A 10760-nucleotide genomic window follows, 5' to 3' on the forward strand; every position below is an offset into this window, starting at 1 on the left:
CCACAAAAAATGTGGATTCGATACTAATACTGGTTGCTTTTGATGAATTTTACATGTCACTCCCTCCCAACCCTCAACCGTAGGGGTTCTAGAGATGTCTTAGTCCTACGGTACTTTTCTATAGATAGTAAGTGATATGTGGGGCTGAAATTTGACTTAAACGGCATCCAGATTGTCACAACTCATTTAAGGGACCCCAAAAAGTGTTTATTCGGCAGTAATATTGACCGTTTTTTATGATTTTTACACGTCACTCCCTCTTGCACCCACCGTACTTTTCTCTACATAGCAAGTCATACATTATGTGTACCATGTTTGGTACAGAGCTATGTTGGGACGTAAACACATACATCCTTAATCTCGGTCGTTTGGGACATCTCCTCTTTCACCCCTTCTCACCCCTAGGCCGATAGAGAATTAAACGGCATTCGCATTGTCAGTGTTCATGTCAGCGACTGCCGAAAGTATGGATTCTACACTAATATTGGGCGTTTTCGATTATTTTTCCATTTTTCCCTCCCATACTCCAACCACAAGGGAGCTAGCGGCTTCATACACCCAAGGATTTTATTTTCAGATGGTAAGTTATATGGGCACCATGGTTTAGAGCTATGCTGGAACATACACTCATACATCCATAAGCTCGGCCATTTTGGACTTTTTTCACTCCTTCTCACCCCATGCCGACGGTGGTTGCACTTCGACTCATATGACATCCGGAGTGTCACTATTCCTGTCAGCGACCCAAGTCAACTCTAATATAATTCGTTTCCGATTATTTTTACATGTCACTCCCTCCCCACCCTTAGGGATGCTAGGGGTGTCTTACCACCACAGTATTTTTCTCCAGATATTATTAAGTCATATGTGTACTAAGTTTGGTTGAAATTGCAGGTTTGCCTATAGTAGCCTGTCATTTTACCCTCGCCGATATCTTGACGTAAAGATTGCTCCTAATCTATACGCAACCCGCTAAGTACAGAATGAATCATGGGATAAGGCAAGCCTTCAGCAGCAATTTCGCTGGAGTGGTCATTTAATTATTTTATTTTAGGATTACTTAAATTTGACTGAACTTCGAGACCTGTCAATGCCTGATGATTAACCGGCAGGTAATTCAGGAGAGGATAAAAAAAAATAACCAAATCGGGACAGTAAAACGGCCGAAGGAACTGGACATAGATGTTTTAAGCAATTTTTAAAATACACTGACTGACAGAGCAAATGCAACACCAAGGAGGAGTGGTTCGAAAGGGATGAAAGTTGGGGAAAAAACAGAGTCGGCACGGAAGAATAATTGATGTTTATTTCAAACCGATATGCAGGTTACACAATGCGCACGGCATCGACTCAGTAGAATGTAGGACCACCGCGAGTGGCGATGCACGCAGAAACACGTCGAGGTACAGAGTCAATAAGAGTGCGGATGGTGTCCTGAGGGATGATTCTCCATTCTCTGTCAACCATTTGCCACAGTTGGTCGTCCGTACGAGGCTGGGGCAGAGTTTGCAAACGGCGTCCAATGAGATCCCACACGTGTTCGATTGGTGAGAGATCCGGAGAGTACGCTGGCCACGGAAGCATCTGTACACCTCGTAGAGCCTGTTGGGAGATGCGAGCAGTGTGTGGGCGGGCATTATCCTGCTGAAACAGAGCATTGGGCAGCCCCTGAAGGTACGGGAGTGCCACCGGCCGCAGCACATGCTGAACGTAGCGGTGGGCATTTAACGTGCCTTGAATACGCACTAGAGGTGACGTGGAATCATACGCAATAGCGCCCCAAACCATGATGCCGCGTTGTCTAGCGGTAGGGCGCTCCACAGTTACTGCCGGATTTGACCTTTCTCCACGCCGACGCCACACTCGTCTGCGGTGACTATCACTGACAGAACAGAAGCGTGACTCATCGGAGAACACGACGTTCCGCCATTCCCTCATCCAAGTCGCTCTAGCCCGGCACCATGCCAGGCGTGCACGTCTATGCTGTGGAGTCAATGGTAGTCTTCTGAGCGGACGCCGGGAGTGCAGGCCTCCTAGGCCTCCTTCAACCAATCGACGGGAAATTGTTCTGGTCGATATTGGAACAGCCAGGGTGTCTTGCACATGCTGAAGAATGGCGGTTGACGTGGCGTGCGGGGCTGCCACCGCTTGGCGGCGGATGCGCCGATCCTCGCGTGCTGACGTCACTCGGGCTGCGCCTGGACCCCTCGCACGTGCCACATGTCCCTGCGCCAACCATCTTCGCCACAGGCGCTGCACCGTGGACACATCCCTATGGGTATCGGCTGCGATTTGACGAAGCGACCAACCTGCCCTTCTCAGCCGATCACCATACCCCTCGTAAAGTCGTCTGTCTGCTGGAAATGCCTCCGTTGACGGCGGCCTGGCATTCTTAGCTATACACGTGTCCTGTGGCACACGACAACACGTTCTACAATGACTGTCGGCTGAGAAATCACGGTACGAAGTGGGCCATTCGCCAACGCCGTGTTCCATTTATCGTTCGCTACGTGCGCAGCACAGCGGCGCATTTCACATCATGAGCATACCTCAGTGACGTCAGTCTACCCTGCAATTGGCATAAAGTTCTGACCACTCCTTCTTGGTGTTGCATTTGCTCTGTCAGTCAGTGTATATTGATGCTAATAATAAAACTGATACTATCTCCTCACAGAAAGATGGCGACAGTCTTGGAGTATGTACTGTATTCCTATTGTGCGTTGTCCGTACCAGAGTTGCTATATCGTGGATGTCAAATCAGAGGATTTACACACAGGACACAAATCTTCTTCTACCAAACTAATGTTTTTCTTATATTGCCTTCCATGATCAGGTGTATTAGGTAGACTGTATATCGGAAGACGTGACTGAAGTAACTTATGCCTCTTTCCTCCAGTTTTTGAGGGTATTTATCATGATTTGTCCGGCTCTTTGGCTGAATGTTCGCTGTACTGTCCTTCGGCTCAGAGAGGCCAGAGTTTAATTCCCGGTTGTGCTGAAGATGCATGTCTTTATGGTTAATCTCTTTGTCTTGGGGACTGGGTGTTTGTGTGCATCTTGATACACCTGCCATCATCGGCATATCGCACGTCACACTACCTGCCCCTCTGGGTGGTATCATGCCCTTTTCTTGTTTCTTGTTAAAATTTGCTTTACGTTGCACCGACGATGGATAGGAAGGGCCTAGGAGTGGAAAGGAAGCGACCGTGGCATTAATTAAGTTACAACACCAGCATTTTCTTGGTGTGAAAATGGAAAACCACGGAAAACCATCTTCAGGGCTGCTGATAGTGGGGTTCGAACCCACTACCATCCGAAGGCAAGCTGATTGCCACCTGACCCAAGCCGCGTTCAGTGGTGGTATCTCCTACCTGTCGTAAGAGGCGACTAAATGTGGCCCCAGGGGAACCGAACTTGGGAGCGTATGTTTGTGACCACGGGCCCGTTAGCTGAGTCCTGGCATTGCTTCCACTTACTTGTCTCAGGCTCCTCACTTTCATCTATCTTATCCGATCTCGCTTGGTCAACTCTTGTTCTTTTCCGACCCCGACGGTATTAGAATATTCGAGACCTAGGGAGTCTTTCATTTTGATGACTTTTTTTAGCCCTTGTCTTTCTTTGGCCGATACGTTGAGTTTTCGAATCGTCCGATCCCTTCCATTTTGTCTTATGACTACAGTAATGTTTCTTTTATGCTAGTTGTTTTACGTCGCACCGACACAGATAGGTCTTACGGCGACGATGGGACAGGAAAGGGCTAGGAGTGTGAAGGAAGCGGCCGTGGCCTTAATTAAGGTACAGCCCCAGCATTTGCCTGGTGTGAAAATGGGAAACCACGGAAAACCATTTTCAGGGCTGCCGACAGTGGGGTTCGAACCTACTATCTCCCGAATACTGGATACTCTCCGTTCTTCAGCGACTGCAGCTATCGAGCTCGATACAGTAATGTTAATAGAGATGGTTGTCCAGTTGAACTTCCTCTAAAAACAATAACCTCCACCACCACATCACACAACCAACCACCGCAGAAACACGCAGTAGTAAATACATCCATCCACATAGGGTTAACGCCAGGAAGGGTATCCACCCGTAAAACTGGGCCATCAATTGCCGACTTCAAGAAATTGGGGTAAAGTTCAGGAAGAAGAGGAAGACGTAAAATGAATGCCTCAAGACTTATGTTAACAGATAAGAAATATTGTAAACGCTCAATTTATTTTTCAGCACGCGATCGAGTACGCAGATGGTTCATAGACGAAACTCTTACTGTCCAGCCTTAGGCATCGTCGAGCACTCGTCTGAACAGCAGAGGATTTGGGTTTTTATCGGAATGGCAGTCCTCATTTCTCTCTTCCACGTTCGGTAAGGACCACTTCCATAGATGTTACCTATTCCACTTCTAAGTTCTATTATAATGTATACGAGTTCTCTGTAAATCATCAGTCCTACATTAGACCAAATGAGAGTTAAATTTCTTCGTTGTGTCCTACGTTATGTTTTAAATATATATATTTTAACTTCATGCACTCACTTCTGTATAAGTATACATTCTGTCAATTGGCCATATCTATGTATCTTCAACTCTCTTAGATTCTTTTCTTGACAAGGGGTCGGAGATGTGGTGAAATTAATTTACATGACATGTTTTACGGCTGGATACCCTTCCTGACGTCAACCTCAGTTGAGGAGGTAATAATTGAGCGTGAATGAAATTGGATAAGGTCGTGGAAGGAATCGGCTGTGGCCTACGAATTGTCGCGGCGTTTGCCTGGAAGTGAAAATGAGACACCACAGAACATCATTCTCAGGAGAGCCGACGGTGGGGCTCAAACCCACGCGTCTCCCGAATGCAGCGCTTGGCTCCGTAGCCGTAGGGCATTAACACGCGTGGCCACTCCGCTCGATTGACTGTAATCTGTACCGCATCTAAAATTTGAAAATGAATAAAAATGACAAAGGTAAACTCAGGTAAGTTGCCCCATCCGCTCACTAAATTTACAATTCCAAATTTCCGCCATTTCTTTAACCATCTCCCTCTATCATCACCTCTTCAACAACACTGCGGAATCATCTGACCAAAGAGAGGGTATTTCCGTTTTAGGTGGCCACTCCATCCATAGTGTAGGCCTAATTCCATTTAAGGAAACTTAGTTCTGAAAGTTCAAATGTCAGTTATAAGAAATGTCGATACTTTTAACCGTTTTTGAGTTATTTGCATCCACGGTGTCAACCAGGTGGAACACGAATTTTGCAGTCTTAACAGGACTGTACCATGCCAATAAAAATTTAAGCAAGGGATGACATAACCGATTTCAAACTGCCGTAGGGAAAGACCTTCCCTCACTTTATTCGACGATTTATGAGTTTCAAAAATATTTCTCTTTTTGGCTAGTGGCTTTACGTCGCACCGACACAGATAAATCTTATGGCGACGATGGGATAAGAAAGGCCTAGGAGTTGGAAGAAATCGACCGTGGCCTTAATTAAGGTACAGGCCCAGCATTTGCCTGGTGTGAAAATGGGAAACCATGGAAAACCATCTTTAGGGCATGTTTCAAAAAGAACTGAGAGTTATTTTAGGTGAACATCTTAGTTGACTCACCCTGTCTACGAATACAATAACCCTATTAACAAACATGGAGCAAGTAAAATCATACATTAAAGACATTTACGTTAATAAGAAAGTAAATTAGCACTTATACTCTACTATATTTTTCTACAGACATTTGTTATTTACTTCAGTTCCCTACGTTTTTTAAAAAAAATAGGATATTTGCGGCGTTTCCGGTCATTTTCCCAATTAATATTTCCAAAAATAGCGGTTCTCAAAGGTTTACCCACTTTTCCCCTTAGTCAAAATTCCCTATGGAATTTCTATCATATATGTATCAATCTAATTGATTTCCTTTGAGAACAAATGCAACGAAATGCAACTCTATGTAAACCGTACACAGTTAAATCGTAAACATGGATCATAGAATCATAGAGTATTGATCATATCAAAAAGTTCAGTGGAAATGTCTAACGAACCAGTAATCATAAGGCCTATTCTCAGAAAGGGAAGGGAAAAAGCTTGTTTTGAGTAGGCAGTTGTTTAATCGAAGAGTTACCAACGGAGAGAAAACTTGCTTCGTGAAAAAAACCACCTGAGTGAACTACAACTGCAATTACAAGAATCATTATATATATAATCTAAATGTTGAAGGAGAGACAGCATGCACGTATACCGAATGTAGGAAAAGTACGAACAGTGATTATTATGAACAGAATGAAAAGAACGGCAGGTGGCCATTTTAAATTACCCTCCCTGTTTATTCGTAATGGGCATTATGGACTTCTGTCTGGGATAATGAATCATATCCCAGACATTGTTTCCACTTACTTTTGCCATGCTCCTCAATTCCGACTTTTCTATCTGACCTCCCTTGGTCAATTCTGGTTCTCTACCGACGCCCGGGAGCCTTTCGAAGCCTTTCATTTTCACTTCCTTCATGGTCCTGCTCTTTGTTTTGTGGATACCTTCCACCTTTGAAGTGTCGAACCTCTTCCCTTTTCCTTCTGATTTGTGTTAATAGAGAATGACTGCCCAGTTGTGTTTCCTCTTAAAACAATAATCACCTCCACTACCAAACATATACCAGACAGAGAATTTTAAAAAAAGTGTAAAAAGAAATTATTGGACATTATGTCGATTAAATATAGTGGAACCTCGATATCTCGAATCACCTCGAGAGCTAAATTTCATTCCGAGTTATCTAAATTTCGACTATAGAGAATACCGTTTTTGAGCATGTATAGCACATAATTTCCCACGGACTTATAAAAAAACCAAAAAGCCAAACCCCATGGCACTACAGCCCTTGAAGGGCCTTGGCCTGCCAAGCGACCGCTGCTCAGCCCGCAGGCCTGCAGATTACGAGGTGTCGTGTGGTCAGCACGACGAATCCTCTCGGCCGTTATTCTTGGCTTCCTAGAACGGGGCCGCTATCTCATCGTCAGATAGCTTCTCAATTCTAATCACGTAGGCTGAGTGGACTTTGAACCAGCCCTCAGGTCCAGGTAAAAATCCCTGACCTGGCCGGGAATCGAAACCGAGGCCTCCGGGTAAGAGGCAGGTACGCTACCACTACACCTCGGGGCCGGCTAATACTGAATACATTATTTTTAAGAATATTTACAAATGCACAAACAAACTCTATTTTACGGCATCTCTGTTATTATAACCCTTATTACAGTAACATTTTAGAAAACAGGTTACAGTGCATACAGTAGTGGAACAAGAAACATTACCTCCTACTTCCTTCACGCTGAAACTTCTCGTCAATACCATGCAGCCGAGATTCGTAAATGGAGCTTGTCATCCGCAACTTCATGGGTTGCTTTCGTATGTCACCGCTAATTAATTCACACCCTAGAAACAGCGAGGCTTTTCCGATTTTCCGATTACTAGAAGTTATAGTTTTTCAGTTCCCGTCATATTATCTCCCAGCATCACTGTGACCATTTTCTTTACTTGTTCACTGTTCCTCACAAACCACAAATGCCGTATTGCACAGTTAATGTTGCACAAAATTCGAGCTATAGTTTTTTTTTTTTTCTTTTTGCTTCAATGGAGGAAATGTTTGATTCGAGATATTTGTGTAACCGAATTTCGAGTGTCCGCCTCTGTGGTGTAGTGGTTGGTGTGATTAGCTGACACCCTCGGAGGCTGCGGTTCGATTCCCGGCTCTGCCACGAAATTTGGAAAAATGGTACGAGGGCTGGAACGGGATCCACTCAGCTTCGAAGTAGAGTTGGGTTCGATTCCCACCTCAGCCATCCTGGAAGTGGTTTTCTGCGGTTTCCCACTTCTCCTCCAGGCAAATGCCGGGATGGTACCTAACTTAAGGACACGGTCGCTTCCTTCCCTCCTCCTTGTCTGTCCCTGCCGATCTTCCCAACCCCCCACAAGGCCCCTGTTCAGCATAGAAATGAGGCCGCCTGGGTGAGGTACTGGCCATCCTCTCGAGTTGTATCCCCCGACCCAGAGTCTGAAGCACCAGGACACTGCACTTGAGGCGGTAGGGGTGGGATTCCTCGCTGAGTCCGAGGGAAAAAAGCAACCCTGGAGGATAAACAGAATAAGAAAGAGAAAGAAAAGAGAAATACACGCGAACAATAGGAAAGAAGGCCGGGTTAATTAAGTTACTTCGAGATACTGAAAATTCAAGTAATAGAGGTTCCAGGTATCGAGGTTCGACTGTAACTTCCAGAAATCCCAGAACGTTATTAAGAGATATCAGATAATCAATTTCTGCTGTGTGATCGTTAGAACCAATGAGAAGAAGAAGAACAGCAGTCCATTCGATTTCTAGTACTTGACACAAGGATAAATGAGGAATTGCTGAAAATATCAGTAACTTGGTTCCTAGATGGAATGTTTAATTGCTCACCAGATATTTTTATACGGATGTATGAGCGATGCTAGTAATGCCATTCCTTACGCAGCCAGTCCCTGTTATGAATGGTGTGAAACTGTTGCTCATAGGGCCAGTTGGTGCATGTATTTCAGTGGGCTTGGCAGACTGATATGTAATAGCAACGGCTGGCTCGGTGAGGAAAGCAACGGGAAACTACCTCACTCCTCATTTCCCTAGTACGCCTCTTCAGTGATGCCTAGGCCATCTATGACAGCTCATGGCGGAACTGTTCAGGATCCAACCAGCCTTCGGGCTAATGACTAAACATACATACATACATTTTTGCTATTTTAAGAACCATTACAGCACTTAATGATGTTTGAAAAGTAGCGTTTTTGCCCCCGTGTTGGTGGGGTGGTAGAAAACTTCCACGGTATCCCCTATCTGTATTAAAAAAGGCGGCTAAAGAGGGACCTAGGGTCTTACATCTTGGGAGCGTGGGTTGGCAACCATTAGTCCCCTGGCTGGGTCTTTCATTGCTTCCACTTGGATGCCAGACTCCTCGCCTTCACATATCCTATACGACCTCTCTTGTTCAACGCTTGTTTTCTTACCGACCTCCGACAGCATTAATTTGCTAGTCGTAGGGAGCTGTTCATTTTCACGTCCTTCATGACCCTTCCGTGCCTTTTCCCGATACCTTCATTCTTCGAAGTGTCGGACTTCTTCCATTTTCCTTCTGTTAATAGAGGAAGGTTACCCAGTTGAACTTCTTCTTAAACAATATATATATATATATATATATTGCTAGTTGCTTTTCGTCGCACCGACACAGATAGGTCTTATGGCGACGATGGGACAGGAAAGGACTAGGAGTGGGAAGGGAGCGGCCGTGGCCTTAATTAAGGTACAGCCCCAGCATTTGCCTGGTGTGAAAATGGGAAACCACGGAAAACCACTTTCAGGGCTGCCGACAGTGGGATTCGAACCTAGTAGCCTATCTCCCGAATACTGGATACTGGCCGCACTTAAGCGACTGCAGCTATCGAGCTCGGTTTAAACAATAATAGACGCCACCACCATCACTTCCGTATTTGCTCTGTTATCACGGAAGACCAAAGCACTGTTATGTTCAAGTATTTGTATAGTAACTGTATAGAAAGTGGATCATCTACAATTACAGTTTACATGTCTGACTAAATTATTGCCTGATTTTCAGGTAGGGATAATCAACGCTGCACTAAGACCATTCCCTAAATAAATCAGTTCAGCTTTTTTTTTTTTTTCATCTATGCCGATCAATGTACCGTAAGATCCAATATTCTGGTTTACATGCTGATTCGAGCGATTCGAAATAGCGATAGCTTCTTGCTCTTACTTTATATCCGTTGCAGACTTATAGCAGTGTTTTGTCATTTTAAGGGAACACCTGCCATCAGATCTTCGTAAAATTGCGAAGCACTTTCGCATAAATTATATTTCAGGAGATTCAAATAGAGGACGAGGAAGTATGCGTCCGATGCAGCCATGGTATCCACCAGAGAGGCGGAACACATATGATGGAATCTTAACAGGACAGTACCGTATCGTCCAACTCGTTGGCTGAATGGTTAGCGTACTGGCCTTCGGTTCAGAAGGTGCCGGGTTCGATTCCCGGCCTAGTCGGGGCTTTTAACCTTCATTGGTTAACTCCAATGACTCGGGGGCTTGTGTTGTACTGTCCCGAACATCCCTGCCACTAGCATATAACACTATCCTCCACCACAATAACACGCAGTTACTTACACATGGCAGATACCGCCCACCCTCATCGGGGGGTCTGCTTTACAAGGGCTTCACTTGAATAGAAATAGATACACGAAATTATTATTATTATTATTATTATTATTATTATTATTATTATTATTATTATATTAGTACCGTACCAACAGTTTAAGTGAGGGGAGACAACCGATTTTGACTTCGTAGAGAAACACCGCCTCTCATTTTATTCAACGACCTAGCGAGTGGCTAAGCTGTTTGGATCATGCAGCTGTCAGCTTGCATTCGAGGGACAGTGGGTTCAAATCCCACTGTCGGCAGTCGTGGAGATGCTTTCCCGTCGTTTCCTATTTCCACACCAGGAAAATGCTGGTCCTGTACCTTAAATAAACCCATGGTCACTTCCTTTCAACTCCTAGCCGTTTCCTATCTCATCGTCACCATAAAACCTATCTGAGATCTTAGTCGATTAGCGCCTGAGAGACGGATTACCTCGGATCGAGTAAGGATATTTCAGTCGCCTTGGCAAAGCGTACTGCAATGTAGGTATTCGAAACTTCGGCAAAATGTAGGGAATGTACAGAAATCAACAACACGGTT

Source organism: Anabrus simplex, chromosome 1 (assembly GCF_040414725.1).
Source record: "Anabrus simplex isolate iqAnaSimp1 chromosome 1, ASM4041472v1, whole genome shotgun sequence".
Lineage (NCBI taxonomy): Eukaryota > Metazoa > Arthropoda > Insecta > Orthoptera > Tettigoniidae > Anabrus > Anabrus simplex.